A 14,709-nucleotide genomic window follows, 5' to 3' on the forward strand; every position below is an offset into this window, starting at 1 on the left:
TGGGGGCTTAGGGCAAGCAGAGCCTGGCTTTCCCCTTGCATTATGATGAAGCCCTTCTCTGTGCATAGCACTGTGCCTGGTCCATAGGTACATAGTAGGTGCTCACTAAACCTCTCATGAGTGAATCAGCATAAAGAAGAAAGCATGATGGGGCACCTGGGTGGCTCAGTCGGTTGGGCGTCCAACTTCAGCTCAGGTCATGATGTCACAGTCCATGAGTTCGAGCCCCACTTTGGGCTCTGTGCTGACAGCCCAGAGACTGGAACCTGTTTCAGATTCTGTGTCTTCCTCTCTCTCTGCCCCTCTGCAACTCATACTCTGTCTCTCAGCAATGAATAAATGTTAAAAGAATTAAAAAAAGAGAAGAAAGCATGAGATATTTCACCCAAAGAAAGCAGTGATAAAATGGACCCCATAACCACGGTATCGGGTGCCAGAATAAGGTGTTAAAAGCCACTTTGGAGACAGCTGTGAGCTGCTGGCAATAGGTGACGTGCATGTGGCATTTCAAGGAGAGGAGTCCAGTATTGTCATACAGGGAGACTAGAATGTAGAGAGGTCGGGGTCTGCAGAAAGGTTTGGGGAGCCGCTGGAGCAGTCTGGAGTTCTGCCAAGCCTGGATACTCTTGACATAGCCAAGAAAATAAAAGTCAGGAGAGAGGGAAGGAGAAGGAGCTACGCATTTGCACTGGACAAAAGAGACTCCAACCTGACCATTAGTTGGAATAAGTATAGTTATGAAAGACTGAATGCCTAGTATATATTATAAACTGGACGAAGCACTTTTTCATACATAATCAAATCAACACATAAAATCCTATTTTAAAATGTCCATTTCGGGGCACCTGGATGGCTCAGTTGGCTGAGTGTCTGACTCCTGATTTCAGCTCAGGTCATGATCTCATGGTTGGTGGAGGAGAAGTGATGTATGGAGTTACTAGTTCTTGAATGCCGATCTTCTCTGTGCTATCCTTGAAAATTACTAGCTGTGTAATCTTGTGCTTATTACTTAACTTCTGTGTGTCTATATCTGAAAAAATGAGAGCATTTGTAGTATGGCCACATGAGGTTTGTATGAGGATATAATTATGTAAAACATGTAGAACAGTGCTTAGGAAACAGGGAGCATTTCATAATTTAGTAATTATTATTTTTTATTATTAATGTTAAGATTGTTATTAATAAAGCTGCTGTGGCCTATATATACATTGTGGCTAATTTTCATAGCAGCTAAAGGTGGGCATCAATCCTCAGTTTACGGATTAGATAAATGAACTTCGAAGTGCTGCCCAAGGTCACAGAGCAAAGCAGAAGGGAGCATGTATTTGAATCCTTCTCTGCCTGGTTCCAAAGCCCACTGGCTTCTATCTTGTCAGGACTGGCAGAGTTTTTCCAAGTTTAAAGTGACTTATTATCATCTGAAGGGAGAGGAGAAGGAAGAAATTGAAGACAGAAGGGAATAAGTGGAGAACAGGTGTGTCTATTACTGTAGGTGGGAAGGTGTGAGCAGAGGCAGATCTAGAGATTTACCGTGGCCTTATCATAGACAGGAAAGAAGGAGAAAAAGCTGTATTTGGCATTTTAGTGCATTGTGGATGAGGATTTTCCTGTCCAGGACTTTTTATAGTTCTGAAAAAAATTAGTTTTCATGTTTTTAAGCTGTGAGGGTAGCAGGAAAGAAGGGGGGAAGGAGGGATGATAAAGGAGCAGTGAAATATGACCTGGTTACTGTGGGCATCACAGCCAATAATAACGAGAGGGGGAATCATGCAGGACCCCACAAGGACCAGGGGGAATGGCCCAACCTAACTTTGGGATACATTAGCCGTGTCCTGCTCCTTGTTCCAAAGTTGCAAACCTTATTGGCTCAAAGTTCAAGGAATACCACTAAGGGCACTGTAGCATGGTAGAAGCATCAAGGACTTGAGTCAGATAATATGGGGTTGTAGCCAGATTCTGTGAATTACTGGCTATGTGTCATTCCCTTCTTTGAGCTTTAGCTTCCTTATCTATGAAGTGACATTAATAGTACCTTTCTCACAGGGTGGTTGTGCAGATTAAATGAGATTATATTTATAAGTTTGCTTAGAATGTAGAAAATGTCAATAGTAGATATTAAAAAGGCCCTAGTCACTACTTAGGCTTTTCCCAAATCCCAGTGCCAGCTAAACTGATGTCTTTCTTTGCACCTTGCTTGCCCTCATGGGGAGACTGGCAGAGCTGGCACTCTTTTCTCCACATCTGCCTTTCATGAGTCTGGACTTGGACTAAGTCTGGCTTAAGCCTTGGAAAGATGGGATCCCCTGGAAGACAGACTGTTGATGGTCCACCTTCTCTCAAATATTGTCTAGTTATCTAAACTCTCTGGGACAGGGGTGCCTTAGAGAAAGCCCAAGTCAAGCACTGTGTGGGAAACTCTGGCCTTAGATGAAGCTGCATTCAAGGGCTGGGATTATGGGTGCAGCTTTGAGGGAGGTTGGGGCCTCTGTCCACCTCATTCCACCAAAAGGAGAGATTATGATCCTCTGGCGGAAAGTCCACACTAAGATCATAATTTTCTTTTCTTATCTTTTTTTTGTTTCTTCTTTTCTTTCCTTCCTTCATTCCCTCCCTCTCTCTTTCCCCTTCTTTCTCTCTCTTCCTTTCCTCTCCCCTTCTCCCTCCCTCCCTCCCTCCCTTCCTTCCTTCCTTCCTTCCTTCCTTCCTTCCTTCCTTCCTTCCTTCCTTTCAAAATTAATCAAGTGACACTCACTCTACATTGACCACAGCCAGGAAGCTCTGCAAGGGTCCGCTTCATGGAGCCTGCCACCAGGGACCTGTCCGTGGTGCTGAAGCCTTCGCATTTGCACTCCTACCTTGTGGAAGGTGAGCCCCTCTCTGGCTCTGGTTCATGACCTCTATCTCTGAGAAATCCTCCTTCTGATTTCACTCTTTATATGACTTGCAGGTTATTACACACGTCTTATATGTTCCAGAATAACCTTTAACCATCTACCAGCCCTGGCCTTTGTCTATTCTCATTTATCAACAGTTCCTGTCATTAGATTTCCCTGAAAAATGAATGGGCAGCTTGAATCCCAGACTTGATTCCCAACTTCTTATTCCAAACCCCACAGGCGTGCTCTAGTGCCACATGTCTGGCAGACTTCAAACCATCTTTAAAGAGGGTTGCACTCTGCACAAAGGAGTGACCTAGGGTTGTGGAAAGACCAGAATTGAATTGAATTGTGTCTTGCACAGATTTTTTAAACCTCTCTGAACCTCATTCTCCTCATTTGTACAGTGGGGAGGGCCGTTGAAGAGGTATGATATAGCTATGTATAGGACATTTACAGGATCAGATCCTCCTCAGGCTCCATAAAAAGAACCAACTCATGGCAATAATAAGGGATACTTTAAGTTAAACATTTACTTTTCACCTTTTCCCTTCAAAAAGTGCACAGCTCATAGCTTTAGGCCAATCCCTTAGTTTCTCAGTGCCCCTGTTCCCTCTTCCATCTTGGAGGTGATAGTGATAGTTTTGGTCATGAAAGTTTCTTTCCTTAACAACTTTAAAGAAAGGAGGATTAAACTTGTTGGAAGAAATGGAGTAAAATGTAAACTATACAGAGTTGAGTTTCCCTGGGGATATTTCCCCCTTCATGGGCCAGCAGAGGCTTCTTTTCCTCATGAACACTGCCCGTCCCCTTTGGGTAAGCCTTTAGTGCAAACTCTAACCCCCAGTAAGCCCTCCTCTGTGCTCACTGTACATCTATTTTTGCACTCATTACCCTGTATGGTAATAATTTGTGCTGTCCCCCTACAAACAAGACTGTGTAATTCTTGAGGATGAGGTCCATATCTTAGCCATCAGTAGATTCCCAAGGTACATGTTCACTCTGTATTTATTTAGTCATATAGTATTTGTTTATATTTAAATCAATGTTTAGGCAAATAAACTTGGATTTGATTGAAATCAAATACACATGGCAGATTGAACACTGAACTGGCAGTCATGATGACTTGGATCTGCTCTGATTTTGTTTTCATTTTGCTACATGGCCCTGGGAAACCCTCTTTCCCTCTCTGAAGGCTCAGTTTTGCTTTCTGAAAGGTGACAGGGTTGGGTTTGGTGACTTGTGAGGAGACTTCCAGCTGTTAAAGTTGGACACACTTTCAATGAGTATTTATTAAGCACCTGTTGTGTGCTAAGTAGTAGGAAGTCTGATGAAGAATAAAATATGCTCTTTACCCCGAAGAGTTCTTATTTCAGTGAAGGCAGAGAGGAAAGTGATCGGGAAAGTTCAATACCACATGGATGTATGACATTCTAGGACTATATATAACTTGTGTCAGCACAAGTGGCTATGTCTGCCCAAAAGACAAGTACTCAGCCCAGTCTAGGGAAGGTAAGGGTAGGAAGGCTTCCTGGAGGAAGTACCCTCCTAGATGATGCCTAAAAAAGAAGTAAGAGTTGGTTACTACAGACATTTTGAAGGAAACTTGAGGATGAGTTCTAAGTGGAAAAAGAAGGCCTTGTAGATGCTGAGGGCAGAGAGGATGGTACATATTTGTGAAGCCACTACCGGAGGCACGGGGTTTTTGTGAGGAGGGGATGTAGTGGCAAAAGGCCAGGCTAAAGATGTAAGCAATGGCCCAGAGGTCAACACAAAAATGGTTTGACTATTACCTCAAGGGAACAGGGAGGGGTTTTAATCAAGACTGCCTGCATTCACAGATGGCACTGCAGAAAGGACCCCAGTTGCAGGGTAGTTATTGCATGGGTATTGGATGGGAGTGAGGCCAGGCTCAGAGATCCGTAGGGTAAATGTTGTCAGAATCCAGGAGCTGGTGGCTGGGCTGGGGCAGTGATGGCAGGGTAGAGCAAGTGGAACAAACTTGAGAGACATTTACAAAGTCCTGTGTACCGACTGGGTGCAGATGGCCACAGAAAAGGACTCAGACTCTGGACTGGGAAACGAGATGTCTGGAGGGCCACTCACTGAGCAGAGTAAAGGAATGGAAGTGCATGGGACCAGGGGTGGGTGTGATGCTTTCTTCCCATTTTGGGGATTTGATTTTAGGGGCCATGGAAAATCCAAATGAAGATACTGAAGTCTAGGGCTCAGAAAACTGGTTTTGATGGAGGCTAAAGATAGAGTTAAGATACACATGTCCTCTCCTCCCATTCCCTACCCCAAAGGATCTTTTCCTCCCCTGAACTCTTCGAGCTTGTTGGTGCCACACAATTAGGCACTTAATTGCTTTCTAATTGATATGTGCCTTAGGCTGTCACAGCCGATAAATTTGCAAGCTCCTTGAGGGCAGAGGGCTCTGTCTAAGACCCTCCAAGCCTCTCCCTGGGCACCGCAGGAAACTTATGAGCTATCTGAATAGGGGAGAGGAGAATAGTAAGCTTGCTGGTCATTGATGGCCACCCTGGACCTCAGTTTCCCCATCTGTGGGATGGGAATTGCCAGACTTCCTTCAATCCTTCTGTGATCCCTTAAGATTTCTAGTTTTGTTAATTCTTCAAAATGGTGGAGAGGGAGCAAAGGAGAAGGAGACAGGAAGCAGCTTATGGGACCCCCCCCCCCCAGCCCCGGTCTGGTCCAATGTCAGGATGTCTAGGCAGGAAATAGAAATAATATTAAAAAATAACAGGAGAAAAGCGAATTGTTTCTCTCCACTAGTAGCAGGCGCTCAGCAAAACAAACAAGCCTAACGGAATGCTTTGGCGATTATACAGACAAACAAATCACTTTTCCAAAGTGCTTCTTGGGGGAATTACGGCTCCTGGAAATGAAACACAAACAGATTATTAAAAAAGAGCTCCCCGTTGGGAGAGAAACAGTATTTACAAGAGAAGATGTGCCTAGCCGGACCTCTAATTGCCGTTCATTATCTCATATTGATTTAATTAGCTGTTGCACTCGGGTCTGAATTGCCTGCCGCCCGCAGCGGGGGACCAGCAGAGAGAGGGGGTTCGGATTGACCGAGCAGGCTCCCACCACCTCTTCCCCTCCTCCCCGCTTTCCCCTGGAACACGAGGGTCAGCGCGCGGGGTGTCACTGTGGTGGCAGAGGGGTGGCCGGCGGCTGGAGGCGGCAGCCACGTCCAGAGCTTTGCAGGCTGCGATGTCTCTCGTGCACCTTGACTGGGGTGGCTGTGAGGAGCTAATTAGCTGCAGTAATTAGAGAAGCGTCTTCATAATGTGGGATTAGAGTGGCTTGGTGAGATATATGGCCCAGGCTGGCGGTGGTTATGGGGGAGAAACAGGCGAGGCGAAGACGAGGCGGCCTCCCACAATGTCCTTGGGCCCTGCAGGGGTGACTTTCCTGCCCCCTTCTCTAGGGTCGCCTGCTTGTGTCAGGCTATCCAGCCATTCGTGGCCTCTCCACCCCTCTGCAACCCAGAGACTCCAACTGAGCAGAGATTTCCAGATGAAGAAGAAAGGTTATTAGCGTTTCTCTCTAGTGGGCGTCTGGGACCAATTGTTTTGAAGATTTGGGGTTTATAATTGCAAGTGATTAATGGAAGAGTTGGCAATCAGGTTTAAAAGGTTGCTAATTGCTCTTTTAACATAATTGTGTCCGAGTGAGAGCAGTGTGCGAGCACGGGCTTGGCATGCAGAATGCACGGTGCGGGGCATTAAATGGTCTCTGCGTCTTTCCTCCGTTGGTTTGTCCATTCATCTAATCTTGACTGAGAGCCCGTGAAACTCCTGACCCATGTTGGGTGTGGGGACAGGGCTGTGTGTGAGCAGAGTCCGTGCCCTCGAGGGGCTTACTGTCTGGTAGGCTTGGGAACACTGAGTTTCCTTATTGGGTCTATTTGTGCCAAGGTGACTGGACCAATCTAAGCTTGTTTGAGAATTCCTAGGAGCTTACCATATTGTCCAGAAAAAGGAGACGGGTAGGAACACACCCACTTGGACGTGCTAAATAGAACACGTGTATGTAAGCCTAGCACAGTGAACAACCAGAAGGAAGGCAAACACGGCCCTGCAGAAGATGAAAAAAAGATTCCAAGTCAATGAATTCAGTTCCTGGACTGCTAAGAGAAATCCTCAGAGAGAGAAAGAGGGAGACGCAGAATCAGAGCAGGCTCCAGGCTCTGAGCTGTCCACACAGAGCCCAATGTAGGGCACGAACTCATGATCTTCAAGATCATGACCTGAGCTGAAGTTGGACGCTTAACCAACTGAGCCACCCAGGTGCCCCTAAAGCCTAATTACTTTATATTTACACACAATCATACCAATCCTGATAATCTGATTTTCCTTATTACAACAGGTAAAAAAGCAGTGATATAGATTCTAGATAGATTGATTGATTGATCACAACTTATAAAATATGCCCTGCTGACAGAAAAGGAAATTGAGACTTCTAGAAATTGGGTTTCATTCATGGGAACATAATCTATAAATTAGGTTTCAGTCTCCAATTCTCATATTCTTTGCATTGGGCTCATGGTAGGTCCCCGAATTTCAGATATTAAGATGCTTTAGAATTTATTGTGGGACACCTGGGTGGCTCAGGCGGTTGAGTGTTCGACTTCGGCTCAGGTCATGATCTCACGTTTGTGGGTTCGAGCCCTGCATTGGGCTCTGTGCTGACAGCTCACAGCCTGGAGCCTGTTTCAGATTCTGTGTCTCCGTCTCTCTCTGACCCTCCCCTGCTCATGCCGTCTCTTGGTCTCTCAAAAATAAATAAAAAACATCCAAAAAAAGTTAGAATTTATTGTATCAAGGATTGGCAAATAGGTTTTATCTCGCTCACAAATGTTGCCTTCCTCAGTAATGACTATTTGGAATGTTGCCTTGGGAAGGTATTCTAAACGCAGATCTGGTCACAGTGGAAGAAAATCAGTAGTCAATTAGTAATGTCTGCTATGAGTCAGGGAAGGGGATGTAGAGGTGTGGATCCCACAGATTTGACACTCTTGCTAAAATGTCATCTCTTTATCTTTCAGGTGTGAAAGCAGAGTCGCGAAGGATGGGAGTTATTTGAGCTCAGATTTGTTCACCTGCGTTCATCGGTTCGGCCCTGCAGGGAAAAGAGGAACCATGGCTTGGGAACTTGGGTGGGAAGGGCAGGCCTAGATAAATAGTGCATGCAGAGAAGGGTTAGGGAAAATGGTGAAAGCAGGCCACTGCAGAGGAGGAGGATCTTGGAGGAGTGAGCTGATCTGGGCAGCTGCAAAGTTTGAGAGAAGGTAGGTCAGGTGGGGACACGGCAAGAGTAAAGGCAGAGTCAGAGAGGAGGTGCGTGCACGACATGCATGTATGAGGGTTACGGAGGAGGCTTGCCTGGAGCGCATGCTTAGGAATGGGGGGCAGAAATAAAGCCGTGTCCCATAAAGGAAACTTCTAGTCCCATTGTCACGATCACGGCGTCTTGTACACAGTAGGTGGTCAAGAGGTGTAAAGTCTGTCTCCGGTTCTCCTTTTCCTGCTATTAATTCACTCAACAAACTTCAGTGGGTGCTGTGCATGTACCGGATCCAGGCTAATCTCTGTGGTTATGCTGAAAAATGAAAAAGACATCCCTTACCATCTGGCAGGAGAGGCCACGTGGCCAGGGAAAGAGCCCTGCTCCGGGCGTCTCCAGGCCCAGGCTCTGAGTGGGGGTGGGTGGGAGGGGGAGCCTCAGATTCGCACTGTGATCCTGAGAATATCACAGGCCGGGCCTGAGTCTGCTTCCTCCTCCGTAGGTGGTGAGTAGACCTGAACACCACAAATGGAGCCTCTCGCGTCCCTGCCTGAAAGTCCCCTGAGGACCCTCCGTCACATTTAGGAGGCAGTGCACTCGAAGGCCACTCGGTGTTCCTGCATGACCTGGGCTGCTGACTGTTCCCTCCTCATCTTCTGCCACTGCCCACCCTGACTCCTCCACCTCGAGCCCATTCCCAGCTTCACCAGTGCCTCCTCTACCTTCCAACTGTCTGGCTTCTTCTCATTCCTTGGACCTCACTATGAGGGTCACCTCTTCCAAGAAGCCTTCCCAGACTACCTGTCTGTCACAGCCCTCTTTGTTCTATGCAGCACTTACCACATTTTGCAGGTGTCTGTTTACTGGTTAGCTGACCTCTTTTTGCCTCTGTCATCCCCTGCTAGGCTGAGGGTGGTGATCCTGTCTGCCTTTCCCCCATTGAGTTCCCACTGCCTAGCCTGGACCTGGCTCTGGTAATTGAAGCTACCAGAAAGCTGATTTGGCTGGACCTTTCCAGAGTCAGTGGTGTAGACCTCTTCATTGGGATTCTGGGAAACGTGGGTTTCTACTCTAACACCTACCACCTGTGTGACCTTGAGCTAATTCCTTCACCTCTCTGGTCCTCAGTGTCTTCATCTGTAAAAAGGATGTCATCATTGTACCCACTGCAGAGTGATAAACTGAGATTAAAAAAAAAAAGCCCAGAACTCAAAGTCTGGTGTTCAGAGCTACCCAGTGTTAGGCTATTTATGACCACTGTGCTCAGGGTTCCCAAAGAGCAGAATAGGCTGCTTTGGGTGGTACAGGTGCAGGCATGGTGGAAGGTCAAAGAATGTCAGCTGTCAGACGGAGGGCAGGAGGTCAGAGCAGACCTTCCGGTGCCGTCCTGCCCTGCGCCTTGGCCTCTCGCGGGTTCCGGGCTATAAAGAAGCCCGCCCTGTGGAGCTCTGATTTAATTAGCTCCGTGATATTGCCCTATCGATCACGCATTTCAAGTCTGCCAACCGGGGGATCAGCGCGTGCCCATCTTGCTCTCGATTGTGGGAAGGAGACACACATATTGACTTATTTATTCAAGCCCAGCTGGGGGGCCCCCACACCCCCACGCCCTCCTCCCCCCACACCCTCACCCCCACACCCACCTCCCCTACACAAACCGGAGGTTGGGGTAAATCTCCCTCTTCTCTCGGCTCATCAGCAAGCCCTTTATCCTCCCCCCCTACCCCGTCACCTCTTCTCCATTTGAATTAGCTTTAATATCTTTTTGATGGAGAAAGTGTTTGCTTTATCTCTGGTGATACCTCTCCTAATTGTTTCCTGCCATCTTGGTAATACCTCCTTAATAGGTAATTAATTAATAGGTAGTTAATTAATAGGTAATACCTCCTCATTCCTCCTCCTCCAGAGCAGCTATGGCCTTTGGGTTTGTTTGTTTGCTTGCTTTCTGCAAATGATGATGCCTGGCCTGGGGTTGGGGGACTTGAGGCTCTTCCTGCTCTTGTCCTTCCCCTTGATCTGTTTCTCTCCAGCCCTTCCTTTCCATTTTCCTTTCCTGGTCTTCCCTCTCCTCCCCTCCCTCCATCTTCTCCCGGCCCCTCCCCCCTCCTCCAATCCCTTCTTCCCTCCCTCCTCTGCTTCCTTCTTCTCCCTCCTTCCCTCCCTCTCTTCCACCTGTCCTTCCCTCCCTCCTTTTTTTTCTGTCCCCTCCCACTTTTCATCCTTTCCCTTCCTACCTCCCTCTATTTCCTCCCCTGCCCCTCCCCCCTCCTCCCTCCCCCCTCTGCTTCCCTCTTCTCCCTTGCCTCCCTCCCTCCTCTCCCTTCCTGCCTCCCTCCCTCCCTCTCTCCCTCACCCTCACCCAGCCTCTCCTTTTCCCCTGGAAACAGAGTTCAGTTTAGTTGAAACATGAGAGCCTGGCAGGAAAAGAGAATGCGCCACCACAAGCAGGAGGGTGGCTGGGATTCAGGTGCTCAGTGTAGGACTGTGTGATTCCTGGTTTCCTTATCCTCAGAGCCATAGCGGCCAGAAACGGGGCTCTCCCCAGACCTGGGACACTCGATGTGATCCCTAGGGACCCCTGGTCAGGGGACAGGAAGGGAGGGCCTTGGGAATCTCATAAGTTGGGAAATGCTGCACATTACGTAGGGGCTCTCAGAAAATCACCGAGCACATTGGTAAAGTAAAGGCTCTGAGAAGGCTCGTGGGAAAGAAGCCTGTTGAATTTGGTTTCATCAGAAGATTTCTGGTCTCATTCACTTTGCCGAGTGTTGCAGGGAACTGGCTCCCTCGGGAAGTATTAGCCTTGTGGGCCAGCACTCTGTCCCCTCCTCCTTTGGCATCAAATCCTTTCTGTGTTCTGTCTTCTCAGCGGTACCAGCTTCCTGAGGAGGACCCAATGACTTCAAATTTGTGCCCAGAAGAGAGGAATTTGAGGCTCTTCTAGAATGATCACAGTCACCTCTCCTGAGCTGTTTCTGGCTGTGTGGCCCTGAAAGGCGGGACAATCATGGAAGCAGACTCTTGGCAGTCAGGTGCAAGTTCAAATCCCAGCTCTGCCACTGGATAGCTGAGTCTTCCTGGGCCCATTGCTAAAGCTCTTTGGTCTCAGTCTTCTCATCTGTTAAATGGGAACATGACAGCTATACCACAAGTGCCTCTGGATCATATAAGAAACTCAATACAATGTCGATGAAATGTGAGACGCCGGGAAGATGCTCTGTACATTTGACGAGTGTGTGTGTGTGTGTGTGTGTGTGTGTGTGTGTGTGAAGGCAAATTTCACATACCAAAATTAATCATTTTCAGGTTTACAGTTCAGTGGCAGCATACTCACGATGTTGTGCAGCCGTCACCTCTAGTTCCAACTCATTGTCATCACCCCAAAAGGAAGTCATGTCCCCATTAAGTGTCCCTCCCCACACCCTGCCCCTAACCCCCCCACAACCAACACTCTGCTCTCTGTCTCTATAGGTTTACCTCCTCTCGATGTTTCATATAAATGGGATCATATAAATAGTGAACTTTTATGTCTGGCTTTTGTCACTGAGCCGAACTAACCATTCCAAGGCTCATCCATGTGGTGGCGTGGGTCTGTGCTTTGCTCTTTTTTGTGGTAGAATCTTGTTCCATTCTAAGGCTATGCTATATTTTGTTTATTTATTTATTTTTTATTTATTTAATTTTGTTTTGAGAGACAGAGAGAGATGCAGGCTTGTGAGTAGAGTAGGGGCAGAGAGGGAGGAGAGCGCGAGAATCCTAAGCAGGCTCCACGATGGGTGTGGGGCCCCCCCAGGAACCGCGACCTGAGCTGAACTCAAGAGTTGGACGCTTACCTGACTGAGCCGCCCAGGTGCTCCCATATTTTGTGTCTCTGTTGATGGCTCGGTACATTTTTATTGGAATTACTTCACTCCTTTTCATAAAGGGACAGGCTCTACTCAAATGGACTTGTAGGAAACACATGACGGCTAGAATGAGGAGAGTCAGTGAGAGATGGTGAATGTGGTTGACAGAGCTTGTGACTGGAAGTCAGGAAGCCTGGACTCTGCTTCTGACTCGGTATGTGACTTTGAGAATCTCCCTTCCCCTCTCTGGGCCTCAGTCTTCTCACCTAAAGGACAGGGTTGGTCAGGATGCTTTTCTGGTTACTTGCTGCTCCAATGTTCCACGGATCTAGTCATCTCTGGACTTTGTCACCCTGTCTGAAGGAAACTCATCTTACGATCGTCAGAAGCTTGGTGTGTCAGATTCTCCATTCACATATCAGGCGTGGGGTGATGCCGGCAGAAAGGCCTCAGCATTTCCATCTCTAAAACCAGGAGGAAAAGTGTTGAATTAGGCTTCAGTTTTATGCTCCTGTGAATTACATGTGAAGTATAATGGAACTAGTATTTCCATAGCTTCTCCTGACTGGCGTGATGGCCGGGCTCAGATTAGTCACACTTGATTTGAAAAACCAACGCTCATGAGTCGAATCTATTTGCCAGCAGCCTGGTCAACTGCTCTCCAGGAAAAGAGCCCATGGAATCTCGTAGTGATACCCGTGAGCACCCAGGACTTGAATTTTCTCTGTGGTGGCTCCTCGGCAGGACATATTTTGACAAACTAAAAATGCCTTCATTTATTTCTGTTAAAATGGAGCAATTGGTGAATGGAGTTTAATTAGAAATTAACAAGTGCCCTAGCGTGGAAGCCCTGCTCCCTGATGTCAGGACTGTGGTCACAGGAGCTACAGTGTGGACGGCAGTGGAGACAGAGAATCCACAGCACTCGCTCTCTGAATTCAGGGATCTGGCCTCGGGAAGGGAGACCCCACAGCTGGGCCACAGAGGAAGGATTTCTGGCCAACTGCCTTCTGGAGACACACACCTCCTGGGTGTTACCATAACGTTAGGGATTAGACTGTATGCTCCAGGAGGGAAAGAGCCACGTCATGTCACTCGTTTTGCCCACCGTTACCTCTCCGGTGCTAGCAAAGGGTTTCACCCATTGTCACTGCTCAATAAATAGTTGTGACTTGCCCCAGAGATATGAAGCTGGAATGTGGTAAATGTGGGATTTGAGCCCAGGCAACCTTGGACTAGAAAGTCAGGGCTTCCCACCTGGTATTTGCTTCCTTGTCTCTCATGTGTCACGTGGTGTTGTCACTGTCCTATATTGGGGCATGAAGTGCTTAAGGAGGAATGCTTTCTTCACTTTTGCATCTCCACTCTCCAGCACAGTACGGGATCTGTCTATATTAGGTGCTCAATAAATGCTCATCATATTAAGTTGGGTAAGGTCTCAGTGAGCCATGGCCAGCTGTCTTTCTGCTTCAGAGGGGACTAGAGTTTTAGACAGGGGGCAAGAACTATTATACATCGCAGGTCCCAGCCCAGAGCCTGGCATGCAGTCAGAGCTTACTACTGGTGGGCTAAACAGAGATGTCCATATCAACACCATTCAACCCAAGAGAATGAACCACACTGCAGGGGGGACATTTAAAAATGTCGCCAAGTGACATACATTGCCTGAGAGCCAATCAGAGTTAGACACGCTCTCGTCACCCCCAGAGGGGTTTTCTTGGATTGGGTTGCCAGGAAACAGATTCTGAGATGGAAAGTTGCATGTAGAGAGGTTCCTGGAGAGTGATCTTGAGAGGTACACCTGGAAGCAAGGAAGGAAGGAAGGGAGGGAGGGAGGGAGAGAAGGGGGGAAGAAGGGAGGGAGGGGAAAATACTGGAAAAGGCAACACTTGATGCATCATGCAATTGCTACTGAGTCTTCCCTTAGCTAATCATATGGGGAGCTCTGGAGCTGAAATAAATCTTCAAACTTCCCCCAAATTGAGGTATGGGGCTGGCCCCTTGTTTGCCCACATAGCCAGTCATGGTCATACAAGTCAGAGGTGTGACTTTGGGCAGGATGGCTCCCAATGATGGAGGGCATCTTAGGGAGGGATGCAGTTGTGAGTTGTCAGCAGCGGAGGGTGGGAGTGGGTTGGTCCTGAACAGTGTGTCTCTGCAGGTGGACCACCATAGTAACTCCAGGGATGGTGACTCGCTGTGTCCCGCTGCTTCTAAGTGGCTGACCTGGGACATAAACCCTGGTTTCTGAAGGCTGGGTATACTTCTACTCTATCAGTGGACTCATCCTGTAATAACCAGACAAAGCACACCTGTCCCCATCCACAAAAGAGCACAAACCAGTGTTTGAGGTAACTTAAGGGGAGTGGAATGGCTGGCAGGTGTCTAGTCTGGGCGGTGACCATTAGCAACTAAGGGACAAAGGCAAGTAAAGGCTAACCTATTGATAGAGTAAGTGGGATGATCTCAATTTCATGGGCAGGGCTAGAACTCAGATTTCCAAGACTGCTATCCCAGGGCTTGCTCTGCGATGTCAAACCTTATAAAAAGGGAAAAGGGACTGACAGTGATTGTGTACCTATTGTGTGCCAGACACACTGTGACAGGTGTTACTGCCTTCCTTTTCCTCCTCTTCTTCCTTCTCCTATTCTTCCTCCTCCCTCTCTTCCTTC

At 47.7% G+C, this 14,709-nt stretch overlaps 1 long non-coding RNA gene across 1 annotated transcript; it reads left to right on the forward strand.

The window, feature by feature from the left end:
• Positions 1–2,791: 2,791 nt before the first annotated feature.
• On the forward strand, positions 2,792–11,264 carry LOC115277323. Its single transcript, XR_003902369.1, has 3 exons — positions 2,792–2,865; positions 7,954–8,196; positions 11,062–11,264. It is a non-coding gene; the product is annotated as an uncharacterized LOC115277323 (long non-coding RNA).
• The last annotated feature ends 3,445 nt before the right edge of the window (positions 11,265–14,709 follow it).

The sequence above is a fragment of the Suricata suricatta genome, chromosome 14, assembly GCF_006229205.1.
Source record: "Suricata suricatta isolate VVHF042 chromosome 14, meerkat_22Aug2017_6uvM2_HiC, whole genome shotgun sequence".
Classification (NCBI taxonomy): domain Eukaryota; kingdom Metazoa; phylum Chordata; class Mammalia; order Carnivora; family Herpestidae; genus Suricata; species Suricata suricatta.